The 15,802-nt window shown below is 47.1% G+C and overlaps 1 protein-coding gene across 5 annotated transcripts in view; it reads right to left on the bottom strand.

Moving 5' to 3' along the window:
- prickle2b (prickle homolog 2b) overlaps positions 1-15,802 on the bottom strand; it is a 182,412-nt gene that overhangs the window by 88,731 nt on the left and 77,879 nt on the right. The window contains exon 1 of one of the 5 annotated variants that reach the window (XM_078414553.1): positions 2,292-2,603. The exons of the other annotated variants lie outside the window; for them this stretch is intronic. The gene's annotated coding sequence lies outside the window, so the exon portion shown is untranslated. Of the gene's footprint in view, positions 1-2,291; positions 2,604-15,802 lie in introns of those variants that run through there. 5 annotated transcript variants of the gene reach the window in all.

Genomic DNA, 15,802 nt, shown 5'->3' with positions numbered 1-15,802 from the left:
TCTGAGCTAAAGCTAATTGCCTGCAGGATTCTAAATCTTGAAGGCAGTGCACCTTGCACACTATTCTCTGTTGTACAGTTCAAGGACATGTGTTTCAGAGCACATAATCAGAAAAAAACAGAACACTGGCCTTCAGGCGTGCAATGGTAATTATCAGTAACTAACCATTTCAACAATGCTTTGCATCTTTGAAGGGAATGCAGCTCATATCAAAATATTCGTCGAGAGTCATAGAGTGATAGAGTGTGGAAACAGGCCCTTCGGCCCAACTTGCCCACACCAGCCAACCAGTCCCATCTATACTAGTCCCACCTGCCTGCGTTTGACCCATATCCCTCCAAACCTATCCTATCCATACACCTGTCTAAGTGTTTCTTAAACGTTGCGATACTCCCTGCCTCAACTACCTCAGCCACCTCGTTCCATGCACCCACCACCCTTTGTGTGCAAAGGTTGCCCCTCAGATTCCTATTAAATCTTTTCCCCTTCCCCTTGAACCTATGTCCTCTGGTCCTCGATTCCCCTTAGTCTGGGCCAGAGATTCTGCGCATTTACCCGATCGATTCCTCTGGTGATTTTTTATACACCTCTATAAGATCACTTAACCTTTCACTTAATGCGAAACTAGTTCAACCGAGTGGGTCATTATGTGGTCGTTCAGCCCCTCTTTCAAAGGCAGAGAGATGCATCTTCCAGATCTGCAAGGGTTAAATTGCTGTTGAGGCCAACAGCATTACCATATAATGAACTCTTAGCAATTGGTTGAACTCACATGCCCACAGCTGGAGGCAAAACAAATCATGCAGCAAAAATATTCTAATTAATCAAACCCATTACAAATATAATCATTAACAATTGCTAAAGTGAAGCCACGTTATCTTTTCACTTCTTTTTAACAGTTGGTGTGTAATCAAATCCAAACACTGTTTTCCACAATAACCTCAGTAAAAACTGAATTGCCGATGCAAGTTCTGAAGGCAAGACTTGAATGAATCATACATTTTGTGCGAAGGCTCGATTAGCAGACTCGTGTTATATTTATTATAGAATAATTATTAGTAGTCAAGCATTAAATATAATTCACAAGCAAAATATTATTCCCTATGCCCTTGTAGCTTACATGCAAAATTATCATGCACATATTAATCATTCTGGACTCACAAAGCAAATTGCTATCATTTCCACGGCTCTTGTTTAGATTTAAAAAAAAAGAGATTTAAAGAAGATTGAACGGCGGGAACAACAGATTATTGCATGAAAGGATACCGGCTATACATTAAATACCAGGGACAATAATGCATTTTCTAAGTGCCAGACAAAACAGCTGTTCCCAAGCAGGACACAGTTTTCTGCAAGCGATAATTATTAACAAAGGATAAAATTAAGCCTCATTAAGATAGACCAATGTTGAAATAATTAAAGTAACACACTTTAATTAGTTGAGTTCGCGGGACAAATAAATGGAAATAATGCAGCGCTAATGTTTCTATTCTCTTCAATGAAGGCTGTCTCGAGTTCGATTCTGGAGAATCCAATGCTAAAATTCATGGCTAAAACTATGAACCTCTCGGAGGTTATATGGTTAAAAAGCCACAACTACAAGATTCCTGCGAAACTGACTGTAAGAACAATTTAGAAAACTTACTGCTTGTAATACCAGGTGTCAGAAGGTTCACCATTTGTAGTCCTGTCACTTCTCTCAAATCCAAATAACAGCTGAATTGACACACAGCTACACCCAGAAGCTTAAATAAACCTTAGACCCCCACAGATTCAACATCCCATTGGAGACCCACTGTGAACCCCCCCAAAAAAAAGATCGAGGTTAGTTATGTCCGGAAATGCCCCACGTACCCTTATCATATCATCTTAAGAACTTTGAGATGAATGCTAAAGCTTTATGCTTGCAACCCTCTTCCAATTAACATATCTTACAGCATCGCCAAAATCTAACAAAACACCAATCAGTCTTAATGTGATTCGATTATTTACAAAGCCGCGCTGGAAGTGATAATCAAATTGCCATTTCAAAACTCAGCACCCAGAGTAATTTAATATATCAAAAGGCAAGAAAAGGCAGCGAGATTAAAAAGCAGAATAGATTACATCTTAATAGAAAAAACAATGCCCATTTTATAATCCGCGACATCACACAAACTCGGGATTAAGTGGCTGCAAAAATAAATTAGAAAAACCAAAGTAATACAATATTAAAATTCAACATGTGAAGCAACAATGTAAAAATCTTCTCAATGTACAGGGCATCAGTTTAAAAAGAGTGAAGCATTTACCTTTACTGGAATTCTTTCTGTGCCTTTCTAACTTCCACTGTGGCCGGAACAGAAAAGTATTTCCAATGTCCTTTTAATGAGAAAAGTCTGGCTTCTACATTAAATGGAAACTGCTTGGCGAGGCCCTGTGGGGTACTCAGCAAGAGGAGGAGCAGCATTCTCATAGATTGTGGAACAGCCCCGTATGGAATGGTTTTGGTATTCGAGGGGCTGTGCAATAAAGAACGCAGATTACTTGGTCAGCCAACGTCTCTCCTCTTCCTCACACACACACAGAATCCCTCTCAGCCTGTCGAGAGAACCAGCTAACCTCCAGCCTATTGGCAAAAGTCATCAGCTTAAGCCAAACCCACTGCCACAGCCCTGTTCCTTTAGCTTCGGAGGGGGGTTGGGGTGGGGGGGGGGGGGGCTATAAACTTGCTCTGCACAAATGAACCTGGAATGGCAAAAATAGGACGTATTATTTTCCAAACGTGCTCGCGAAAATAGGGGTTGGAACCAGTGATATTTCTTCCCTGTGTTTCAAACCTATTAGCACGGTTTATTTTCCGTTTTTAACAAATATTGGAAATGTATAAATCTATATGGTAAGCACTTTTGATCATGACAGCTGTGTATAATTTACTGACCTCTGAATTCAAAGTGATCAACTCTCCACATATGGTTTTAATTGTTGTAATACATCTTGCATGCAATATTGCTAACAGGCATTTTGTTTTTTTTTATTTCCACCGCAGATGAATGCAGGTCTTGCAATGTTTTGTTGAGCTACGATAGACTAAATACAATACAATGAGGATGATCTGAACTATCAGTGCCTTTCCATATGGTTCAGCTTTAATCTCCCAAAATACTGAAAATGCAATTAAATCTCCCTGCAAGAAATAGGACTGGGCCAGATTCAACCTACTGTAGGAATATTTTAATTGTTATCTAACTGTGCTATAAATGATCTTGATTTATTTTCTAAATTCAATGTTCACTTCAGGTATTAAAATGTACATTAAAACCTTCGTAAATCAGGAATCAATAATTATCTGAACCATTACATTCTGACAAATTCAAATGTTTAACTATTATTTTTCAAAGCCATTCTTCCACACATCTTGTTTGGGAGTGGTTTTAACCGAATTCGCCCGTATAATGCAATGCAAAATCTACTGAGGTACAAAACCAGCAAAATAAGCCATCTCTTTCTGTACGCAATTTAACTTAAAATCTGTTTTTTAATGCGCACATGGCTGCCTTTGAGGCTGAAATGACCAACTTGGTAAGAATCGGTGCGCTAGTGAGAGAAAATCTCATTAGCGCCACCGTTTTCAGGTTGGGGCTGAGACCATGGGCACTCTTGGCAAAATGGAGGCTCAGAGACAGAGTGGTGAGGTTCGTAGTCAGGGGGCCTGGACCAGTAATCCAGCAGTTAGGAGTTCAAATTCCACCAAGTCAGCTGGAGAATTTAAATCCAATTACATAAATATGGAACAAAAAACCCCTCTGATGGCCATTAAACCACCAGAACATCATAAAACCCCATCTGTATCCTTCTGTACCATGACAAAGAGATGAACCAACAGTCACTTCCCATACAGTTCAGTTTCAAACCAACACATCTGGCCAATCTGTGGCCGCATACTCTCCAAATCTTGCTGACTGGTGCCCTCCAGTACAATGCCATAAGGCATTGTATACACTGGAATTTAGAAGGATGAGAGGAGATCTTATCGAAACGTATAAGATTATTAAGGGGTTGGACACGTTAGAGGCAGGAAACATGTTGGGGGAGTCCAGAACAAGGGGCCACAGTTTAAGAATAAGGGGTAGGCCATTTAGAACTGAGATGAGGAAAAGCTTTTTCAGTCAGAGAGTTGTGAATCTGTGGAATTCTCTGCCTGAGAAGACAGTGGAGGCCAATTCTCTGAATGCATTCAAGAGAGAGCTAGATAGAGCTCTTAAGGATAGCGGAGTCAGGGGGTACGGGGAGAAGGCAGGAACGGGGTACTGATTGAGAATGATCAGCCATGATCACATTGAATGGCGGTGCTGGCTCGAAGGGCCGAATGGCCTCCTCCTGCACCTATTGTCTATTGTATATAAGGCATAGGAGCAGAATGAGGCCAGTCAGCCCACCTTGTCCATGCAGATGAAGTCGGCATACGGGGGGGGGGGTTAGTCCTACTTGCCTATATTTGGCCACAGCACAGGGCGACACGGTGGTGCAGCGGTACAGCTGCTGCCTCACAGCACCTGTGACCCGGCTTCAATCCTGACTATGGGCGCTGTCTGTGCGGAGTTTGTACGTTCTCCCTGTGACCGCGTGGCCTTTGTCCGGGTGCTCCGGTTTCCTCCTATATCCCAAAGACGTGCAGGTTTGTAGTTTAATTGGCTTTTATACATTGCCCCTAGTGTAGGACATTACAACTAGCGTGAACTCATAATCCACACTGTATCTCTAAAATAAAGAAGCGCTCTAAAGCCTCTGGACTTTGGGGTGTGAACGTGTGTCGACGCCAGCAGATGGAATGGTGTAGCAAGATGTATGGTACGCTTGCCGACGTTACAGTTGTACAAATCAGCTGCACTTGAGATGTTGTGTACAGTTCCAATCTCACACTACAGGAACGATGTTAGAGAGGGTGCAGAAGGAATACACAGAGATGTGGCCTGCACCTTTGGAGGGTTTGAGTAATAAGACAGAATGGAGAGGATGGGCCTGGTTGAAGGTGAAGAGCCACAGTCCACTTTAGTTTAGTTTAAGATACGGCGCGGAAACAGGCCCTTCGGCCCACCGAGTCCGTGCCAACCAGCGATCCCCGCACACTAACAGTACCCAACACACACTAGGGATAATTTAGTGTGCCAATTAACCTACAAACCTGTACGTCTTTGGAGGGTGGGAGGAAACGGTGGCGCAGCGGTAGAGTTGCTGCCTTACAGCGAATGCAGCGCCGGAGACTCAGGTTCGATCCTGACTACGGGCGTCGTCTGTACGTAGTTTGTACGTTCTCCCCGTGACCTGCGTGGGTTTTCTCCGAGATATTCGGTTTCCTCCCACACTCCAAAGACGTACAGGTCTGTAGGTTAATTGACTGGGTAATATGTTTAAAAAAATTGTCCCTAGTGTGTGTAGGATAGTGTTAATGTGCGGGGATCGCTGGCCGGCGCGGACTCGGTGGGCCGAAGGGCCTGTTTCCGCGCTGTGTCTCTAAATCTAAAAAAATCTAAATCTAAATCTAAACCGGAGCACCCGCAGAAAACCCACACAGGTCACGGGGTGAACGGACAAACTCCGTACAGACAGCCCCTTTAGTCAGGATCGAACCCAGGTCTCTGGCACTGTGAGGCAGCGACTCTGTCACTTCAGCGGTAGAGTTTTGCAGTTTGGTAAAATGTCTGCAAGGCTCCTCTGTTAAAATAGCCTGGGCTGCAACTCCACAGTGCTGGGTTAAATAAAGCCTTACCACCACCACATAAAAAGTAGAGTCCAAGATATCTGGAGGCAAATAAAGTATACTTTGTTCTTTTTGACAGTTAAGAGAAGTTGAAAATGGGCATGATGTCCAACGTGGCTGCCAATTGAGGTCAGCGAGTGGTGAACTCGGGAAATGCTCGTGAATATTTTGTTCTGGCTGGCAATCTATCAACATTTCCCTTCACATTTATTGGTAGCTCAAATATTGGCAGGAACAGGCCATTTGAGGTAATGGTGCCATTTAAAGGAAAAATGCATCTCTGAAATGTAAAATATGACTCTAAATGTATTTAAAATGGAGCTCTTGTCAATGTCCACTGAACATGGTGGCGACAGACGGCTGTGAAGGCCAAACCATTGTGTGTTTTTAAGGTAGAGATCGCTGGATACTTGATTGATAAGGGTATCAAGGGTTACGGGGAGAAGGCAGGAGAATGGGGTTGTGTGGGAAAGATAGGTCAGCTATGATTGAATGCCGGAGTTGACTCAATGTGTCAGAAGGAACTGCAGATGCTGGTTTACACTGAAGATAGACACAAAATGCTGGAGTAACTCAGCGGGACAGGCAGCATCTCTGGAGAGAAGGAATGGGTGACGTTTCGTGTCGAGACCCTTCTTCCGACTGATTCTTCTGATCCTTCTGCCTAGTTCAGTTGCAGTGAGAAGGCCGATTCTCAACGTAAATAAACTCTTATCTCTCAGTTCTATATTTACATCCTTTGAGAATTTTCATGTAGGGAGGAACTGCAGAAACTGGATTGCACCGATGATCGACACAAAATGCTGGAGTAACTCAGCGGGACAGGCAGCATCTCTGGAGAGAAGGAATGGGTGACGTTTCAGGTCGAGACCCTTCTTCAGACTGAGTCAGGGGAAAGGGACTCGATCCGAAATGTCATTAGTTTTGTTTTCGAGCTTGGCAGCATGAATTAATTTGCAATGGAAAGAAAGCTTCTTGTATGTAGTTTGTCATGGCAATTCTTACACAAATTTTGACATTTTTGTAAATCAGAGGAACATTTATTCTACATTCTCCTTGAACCTCGTCTCCCTAGATCTCTCCTTTTCACACCTTACCTTTCCATATCTCTCGTTTCCCTCTCCCCTGCCTCTCAGTCTGAAGAAGGGTCTCCACCTGAAACGTCACCTATTCCTTCTCTCCAGAGATGCTCCCTGTCCCACTGAGTTACTCCAGCATTTTGTGTCTGTCGGCGGAGTAGACCCCTTGGGCCGAATGCGGCCATACGCGGGCGAAGTCTGTGCGGAGTTTGCACGTTCTCCCAGTTGCCTGCGTGGGTTTTCTCCGGGTGCTCCGGTTTCCTCCCACACCAAAGATGTACAGGTTTGTAGTTTAATGGGCTTGGTATAAATGTTTAAAAAAAAATATCCCTAGTGTGTGTAGGATAGTGTTAGCATGCGGGGATCGCTGGTCGGTGCAGACTCAGTGGGCCAAGGGGCGTGCTTCCGCGCTGTATCTCTAAACTAAACTAAACTAAACTAGTCCTGTTTGCCCACCTTTGGCTCATACCCCCCTACACCTTTTCTATCCATGTACCTGTCCAGGTGCCTTTTATAAATGCTGTTATAACCACCTGCCTCAACTACCTCCTCAGGCATCTCCTCCCATGTACCCACTATCCTCTGGGTGCCATTTTCTGACATACTATCTGGTCTAGAGGAAGTAGCAGGCTGCATTTATAGCACCCTTTTAGTGCAGCGTCTTGGCACATACTCCAGTGTCAGGAAGACAAAAATAATTAGTGAATCTGAGACAAACTAAATCTTCAGCGACTGGATAGAGAGCTGTGATTATCTCAAGCTTGCAGAAGGTTAGAAAGACAGCAAGCCCATTTTAGTTTTAGTTCTGTTTTAGAGATACAACGCGGAAACAGGCTCTTCGGCCCAGCGAGTCCGCGCCGACCAGCGATGCAAAGAATGTTATGGTGACTATTGGAGAGTCTAATTGACACACCGCCCCTTTCCCTCAGTCCCCCCATTCCTTGGTACAAAATAACATTTGTGCAGCAGTGGGTCAGATGAGTTGAGGATTGATAGAGCATTGTACAAACATAGAAACATAGAAAAGTAGGTGCAGGAGTAGGCCATTCTGCCCTCCGTGCCAGCACCGCCATTCAATCTGATCAAGGTTGATCATCTACGATCAGTACCCCGTTCCTGTTTTTTCCCCATATCCCTTGATTCGTTTAGCCCCAAGAGCTAAATCTAATTGTGGATGAGCATGGGCCAAGAGACCCCATGGCTTATCATCTAAGATCAGTGCCCAGTTCCTGTTTTTTTCCCCCATATCCCTTGATTCCTTTAGCCCTAAGAGCTAAATCTAATTGTGGATGAGCATGGGCCAAGACACCTGTGCGTTAGAAAGGAGAAAACCACAAATGGGTGCCAGTCCTGGATCATGTTGGCTGCTTTCCCGAGGCAGCGTGAAGTGCAGATGGAGTCCACTCTGGGGAGCCTGGCCTGCCTGGCGGACTGGGCAACATCTGCACTTCTCTGCAATGTCTTGCTGCTTTGGATGGAACTGTTTCCAAACCAAGCTGTGATGCAAGCCGACAGTAAGCTTTCTAAGGTGGAGGTTTGCAAGAGTCATTGTAGTCATGCCGAATTTGCCCAGTCTCCTAAAGAAGTAGAGGCATTGTCGTGCCTTTGTGGATGTCACATTGATGCGGTTAGTCGACAACAGATCGCTGCTGATATTAATGCCGCGGAACATGAAGCTCTCAACCATTTCCACCAGCACCGTTGATGCTGATTGGGGGCATGTACTTCACCATGCTTCCTGAAGTCGACAACGTCAGGGGCGGCACGGTGGCGCAGCGGTAGAGTTGCTGCCTTACAGCGAATGCGGCGCTGGAGACCCGGGTTCGATCCCGACCACGGGTGCCGTTTGTACGGAGTTTGTACGTTCTCCCCGTGACCTGCGTGGGTTTTCTCCAAGATCTTCGGTTTCCTCCCGCACTCCAAAGACGTGCAGGTCTGTAGGTTAATTGGCTTGGTAAATGTAAAAATTGTCCCTAGTGGGTGTAGGATAGTGTTAGTGTGCGGGGATCGCTGGTCGGCGCGGACCCGGTGGGCCGAAGGGCCTGTTTCTGCACTGTATCTCTAAACTAAACTAAACTAGCTCTTTCGTGTTGCTGACATTGAGGCCATTTCTTCTTCTCCTCGCTCCTGTCCGGCAGACGGTGCAGAAGCTTGAAAGCGCGCACCACCAGACTCAGGGACAGCTTCTTCCCCTCTGTTACCAGGCTTCTGAACGGCCCTTCCAATTCACCTCTACCCATTTCAGATATTGGACTCTGTCTGAGGAGCTGGTGCACCACAGTGCTGTGAACTATACTCCTTTGCTCAACCTATTATACTTGAGTTTGACTTGATTAGATTTATGTATATTAGTATAGCGCCAGAGACCCGGGTTCGACCCTGACCATGAGTGCTGTCTGTATGGAGTTTGTACGTTGTCCAGAGACACACTCCAGAGACGTACAGGTTTGTAGGTTAATTGGCTTGGTATGAATGTAACATTGTCCCTGGTGTGTGCAGGATAGCGTTAATGTCCGGGCATCGCTGGTCGGCGCGGACCCGATGGGCCGAAGGGCCTGTTTCCACGCTGTATCTCTAAGCTAACCAAACCAAACCAGGCTCAAGTTTCTCGTCCTGTGATAACCCCCAGATCTGGACAGTAGGGTGCTTGTGCTAATACTTTAGTTTCGGCAGGATCAAACGCGGGTCTCTGGCGCTGACGCGCGTGGTAAGGCAGCAACTGTACCGCCGTACCGCCGTACCGCCCATGGAGTGTGCTGTGCTCTTGGAGATCTGCCATTCGATGTGATGTGAAGGATGAGAAGTTGCAGCCACATTGCAAAACCAGCATGGAATTAGATCGCTGGCTTCAAACCAGTGTGGTCTGTTGACACCATTAACACCTACTGTGCTAACTTCCCCTGTGGACCACATGACATGGCCATGTCTGCAAGTATCTCACTCTTGCCAGGCTGCACTGCAGCAGAGATATTTCTGTGGTCTGGTTTTGCTGGATACAGACGCTCCTCGACTTACGATGGGGTCACGTTCCATTAAACCCATCGTAAATTCAAAATATTGTACGTCGAAAATGCATTTAATACACCTAACCCACCCAACATCATAGCCACCTAGCCTACCGATGATCATAGCCACCTCACCCACTGATCATCATAGCCACCTAACCTACTGACATCATAGCCACCTAACCTACCGATCATCATAGCCACCTAACCTACCGATCATCATAGCCACCTAACCTACCGATCATCATAGCCACCTAACCTACCAATCATCATAGCCACCTAACCTACCCAACATCATAGCCACCTAACCTACCCAACATCATAGCCACCTAACCTACTGACATCATAGCCACCTAACCTACCGATCATCATAGCCACCTAACCTACCCAACATCATAGCCACCTAACCTACCCAACATCATAGCCACCTAACCTACTGACATCTTAGCCACCTAACCTACCCAACATCGTAGCCACCGATCATTATCTCCTAGCCCGGGAAAAGATCAAAATTCAAAATGCGAAGTACGGTTTCTACTGAATGTCCATCGATTTTGCACCATCGTAAAGTCGAAATATCGTAAGTCGAAGTATCGTAAGTCGAGGAGCATCTGTATATAAATTCTTCCAGAAGATTGTGACTTGGTAAGGAGAGCGGGGCGAAGCATTGAAGAATGAACACCATCTGGGCCACCACAAAATGCTGGAGTAACTCAGCGGGTCAGGCAGCATCTCGGGACCCTTAAGGGTCTCGACCCGAAATGTCACCCATTCCTTCTCTCCCGAGATGCTGCCTGACCCGCTGAGTTACTCCAGCACTCTGTGTCTACCTTCGATTTATACCAGCATCTGCAGTTTTTTCCTACCATCTGGGCTGCTGTGGTTAAAGAGAAATTAAAAAAACATCTCTGATCACATGAAGTGCAATTTCAAAAATCACATCATTAGGGTTGCCAACTGTCCCGTATTAGCCGGGACATCCCGTATATTGGACTAAATAGGGTTGCCCCGTACGGGACCGCCCTTGTCCTGTATTAGGCCCGGACAATGTAGGCACGGACACTGTTGGCCCGGACAATGCAGGCCCGGACATTGTAGGCCCGGGGGACACTGTAGGCCCAGGGGACACTGTAGGCCCAGACACTGTAGGCCCGGGAGACACTGTAGGCCCGGGGGACACTGCAGGCCCGGGGGACACTGCAGGACCGGGGGACACTGTAGGCCCGGGGGACACTGCAGGCCCGGGGGACACTGCAGGCCCGGGGGACATTGCAGGACCGGGGGACACTGTAGGCCCGGGGGACACTGTAGGCCCGGGGGACACTGTAGGCCCGGGGGACACTGTAGGCCCGGACACTGTAGGCCTGGGGGACACTGTAGGCCCGGGGGACACTGTAGGCCCGGGGGACACTGCAGGACCGGGGGACACTGTAGGCCCGGGGGACACTGCAGGCCCGGGGGACACTGCAGGCCCGGGGGACATTGCAGGACCGGGGGACACTGTAGGCCCGGGGGACACTGTAGGCCCGGGGGACACTGCAGGACCGGGGGACACTGTAGGCCCGGGGGACACTGTAGGCCCGGACACTGTAGGCCCGGGGGACACTGTAGGCCCGGGGGACACTGCAGGCCCGGGGGACACTGTAGGCCCGGGGGACACTGTAGGCCCAGACACTGTAGGCCTGGGGGACACTGTAGGCCCGGGGGACACTGTAGGCCTGGGGGACACTGTAGGCCCGGGGGACACTGTAGGCCCGGGGGGCGCTGTAGGCCTGGACAGTGTAGGGCTGGAGGCCTGGGCGCCGCCTAATGGAGGTTGCGTAGCAAACCGCCTCCCGGCCCGGGCGGCCGCCATTGGTGGAGCGGGAGCATGTGGCCGCTGACTGGGTGAGGTCACGTGGGGCGCGGGGCGGTGACGTCACCTTTTGTCCCTTATTTGGGAGTGAGAAAGTTGGCAACCCTACACGTCAAAATGTTAAAATTATGAATTTTAGAAAAGGAAATCACAGGTTCATGCACAGGATAGGTTTAGAGGGACAGGGACCAAATGGGACCAGCTTAGATGCAGCATCTTGGTTGGCATGGACGTTGGGCCAAGGGGTCTGTTTCCATGTGGTATGATTCTACGATTCTATGACTCTAATCCTCAATCCACTCCACAGTTACATTCTCTTACATATTCTCTCAACAACTAGAGAGTGGCCCTGACCAACCATCGACCTCATTGGAGACCATCGGACTATCTTTAATCGGACTCTACTGGACTTTATTCTTGCACTAAAAATATTATTCCCTTTATCCTGCATCTGTTCACTGTGGACGGCTCGATTGTAATCATGTATTGTCTTTCCGCTGACTGGATAGCAGGCAACAAAAGCTTTTCACTGTACCTCGGTACACGTGACAATAAACTAAACATTCTTAGCAATGATCATCAGGATTGATTCCACATAATTAAAATAAGATGTCATCAGCTTTTGCGCCACAATGAGTCTGAATCTTGGATTGCTAAAAGCAAAAAGCGGCAGTTAATTTAAAGCTGGTAATCATTCACTGTGTTGGGCACAGACTTCAAAAGGGAGAGATCTATCCTGATGATCGGAACAGAGATCCCAACATTTTGTTTGTAGACTTTCATTGAAAGTGGTTATGAACTGAACAGAGAATGCACAATAGAGCCATAGAGTGATACAGCGTGGAAACAGGCCCTTCGGCCCAACTTGCCCACACCGGCCGACATGTCCCACCTACACTAGTCCCACCTGCCTGCATTTGGCCTATATCCCTCCAAACCTGTCCTATCCATGTATCTGTCTAACTGTTCAACACAGGGATAGTCCCTGTCTTAACTATCTCCTCTGGCAGTTTGTTCCATACACCCACCACCCTTTGTGTGAAAAAGTTAGCCCTCAGATTCCTATTAAATCTTTTCCCCTTCACCATAAATCTATGTCCTCTGGCTGTCGATTCCACTACTCTGGGCTAGAGACTCTGTGCACCCATCCAAACTATTCCTCTCATGATTTGATACAAATACATCCCTCATCCTCCTGCGCTCCAAGGACGAGTCTCAGCCTGCTCGACCTCTCACTGTAGCTCAGACTCTCGACAGTCCTGGCAACATCCTCGTAAATCGTCTCTGTTTACTTTCATAGATGGGGACATTGAGCACAAGAGGCAGGTCTGGCCCCCTGATAGAGCTGCTAGAGCTACTGCCTCACAGCACCAGAGACCCGGCTTCCACCCTGACCTCAAGTGCTGTGTGTGTGGAGTTTGCACGTTCTCCCTGTGACCACGTGGGTTTCCTCCGGGTGCTCCGGTTTCCTCCCACACTCTAATGACGTACAGATTTGTAGATTAACTGGCTTCTCCCGAGTGCGTAGGGAGTGGAACAGTGGGATAACGTGGAACTAGTGTGAACGGGCAATCCATGGTCAGATGCAGAGACTAAAAGCCATGATGCAGCTTCATTGGACTTTAGTTAGGCTGCATTTGGAGTTACTGATTGAGAGTGATCAGCCATGATCGCATTGAATGGCGGTGCTGGCTCGAAGGGCTGAATGGCCTACTCCTGCACCTATTGTCTATTGTCTATTGTCTATTGTATCATGGGTAGACACAAAATGCTGGAGTAACTCAGCGGGCCAGGCAGCATCTCAGGAGAGAAGGAAATGTGTGACGTTTCGGGTCGGGACCCTTCCTCAGGCTCATGTCGGGAGGGGGTGGGACAGAAATAGAATGTAGTCAGAGACAGTAAGACTGGTGGGAGAACTGGGAAGGGGGAGGGGACGGAGAGAGAGGGAAAGCAAGGGCTATTTGAAGTTAGAGAAGTCAATGTTCATACCGCTGGGGTGTAAACTGCCCAAGCGAAATATGAGGTGCTGTTCCTCCAATTTGCGCTGGGCCTCACTCTGACAATGGAGGAGGCCCAGGACAGAAAGGTCAGATTGGGAATGGGAGGGGGAGTTGAAGTGCTGAACCACCGGGAGATCAGGTGGGTTAAGGCGGACTGAGCGGAGGTGTTCAGCGAAACGATCGCCGAGCCTGCGCTTGGTCTCGCCGATGTAGAGAAGTTGACACCTGGAACAGCGGACACAGTAGATGAGGTTGGAGGAGGTGCTGGTGAACCTCTGCCTCCAACAGACAAGTTTATAAAGTTAAGAGGGCATAGATAGGGTAGACAATCGGAACCTTTCTACAAGGTTGGAAAGCAATCAAATACAAGAGGGCATAGCTTTAAGGTGAGAGGGGCAAAGTTTAAAGAGAATGTGTGGAGCAAGGGGGGTGGGTGGCTGGATCGTGCTGCCGGGGGGTAGTGGTGGAGGCAGATACGATAGTGGGGTTTGAGAGACCTTTGGGTGTGAAGGGAATGGAGGGATATGGATTGTGCGACGGCAGATAAGAGGTGGAATTGGCGTCATGTTGGGCACAGATCACGTGGGCCAAAGGGCCTGTCATTGTGCCGCACTGTCCAATGTACTGCTGAATTGTTCAAGGAATTCAGTTGCCTAATCAATAACACTGAAACGTTCATCATTTTTGGACTGTTTTTAAGATTGAAAACGACATTTCAAAAGCCATTGAGACTGACATTGATACTGACATTAAAAAATATCATCATTAAAAAAATATTTTTAAAACAATGCGTCCTAGACACCCGTAATTAAAGCCTGGCGAACAATAGAGATGGCAGCAACTGCATCATGAAAGCAAGCTGTCACAGCCAGCCTTGTTTAGCAAGTCCCTTTCTTTGTTTCCAGAGTAACAGTATTTTTCTCGTTGTTGAGGCAGTGAAAGGCCTGGTAGGCACACAGACACCAAATTTCTGCCGCGCTGATTTCATGCAAACTATTTACAGACGTTTATATAAGAGGGTTACCGGATTAGGTATGAGAATCTCATGATTTTGAATAAGCTTAGTTCACGACGGGGCTGGATGTGTAAGCAATAATGGCCTTAGCACCACTCTGGGAGGGGCAGAGGTTATCGCACTCACATATTAGACGCACAAGTCAACAATTTCATTTTTGCAGCTATAAATGTAATTACAGCTAAGATTTAGATAAGCTGCCTTAAGATTATGTCTCCATGGATTTAACCCCGCTCCCGTTCTTAAAGCAGTAGTGACATTTTCTTGGAAAGAAAATTGAGCACATTACGTTTACTACATCGCAGAAATTCCATTCCTTGCCTCAGAAGGCAGTGGAGGCCAATTCTCTGAATGCATTCAAGAGAGAGCTAGATAGAGCTCGTAAGGATAGCGGAGTCAGGGGGTATGGGGAGAAGGCAGGAACGGGGTACAGATTGAAAATGATCAGCCATGATCACATTGAATGACGGTGCTGGCTCGAAGGACCGAAGGACCGAATGGCCTCCTCCTGCACCTATTGTCTATTGTCTATTGATATCTGCTGCACATGAATGAAACTTTAATCAATTCCTAACGCATGAAATATTTCTCTGACTTTAGACTTCAGAGGTACAGCGCAGAAACAGGCCCTTCGGCCCACCGAGTACGTGCCGACCAGCAATCACCCCGTACACTAACACTATCTTACACACACCTAGGGACAATTTACAATTTTACCGAAGCCAATTAACCGACAAACCTGTTTGTCTTTGGAGTGTGGGAGGAAACCGAAGCACCCGGAGAAAACCCACGCGGTCACGTGGAGAACGGACAAACTTCGTACAGACAGCCCCCTTAGTGAGAAATTATCCCGGGTCTCTGGCGCTGTGAGGCAGCAACTCTACCGTTGTGCCACATTGCCGCTCGAAAATCTTTATACACAGGTATTTAAAATGTTTAATCCGAGATGTTGGTATTATTCCCTTCTGTCAAATAATGCAGCACTTTAAGTTCAACTGTTCGGAAGCATCACTTCCAAGAAAATGGTCAGATTTGTAGAGTTGCTGCCTCATGGCGCCAGAGACCAGAGTTTGATCCTGAACTTGAATGCTGTCTGAGTGGAGTTTCT

The sequence above is a fragment of the Rhinoraja longicauda genome, chromosome 17 (assembly GCF_053455715.1).
Source record: "Rhinoraja longicauda isolate Sanriku21f chromosome 17, sRhiLon1.1, whole genome shotgun sequence".
NCBI classification, from domain to species: domain Eukaryota; kingdom Metazoa; phylum Chordata; class Chondrichthyes; order Rajiformes; family Arhynchobatidae; genus Rhinoraja; species Rhinoraja longicauda.
Note: the sequence above shows the minus strand (reverse complement) of the source record. Positions and strands in the feature narration are given on the sequence as shown.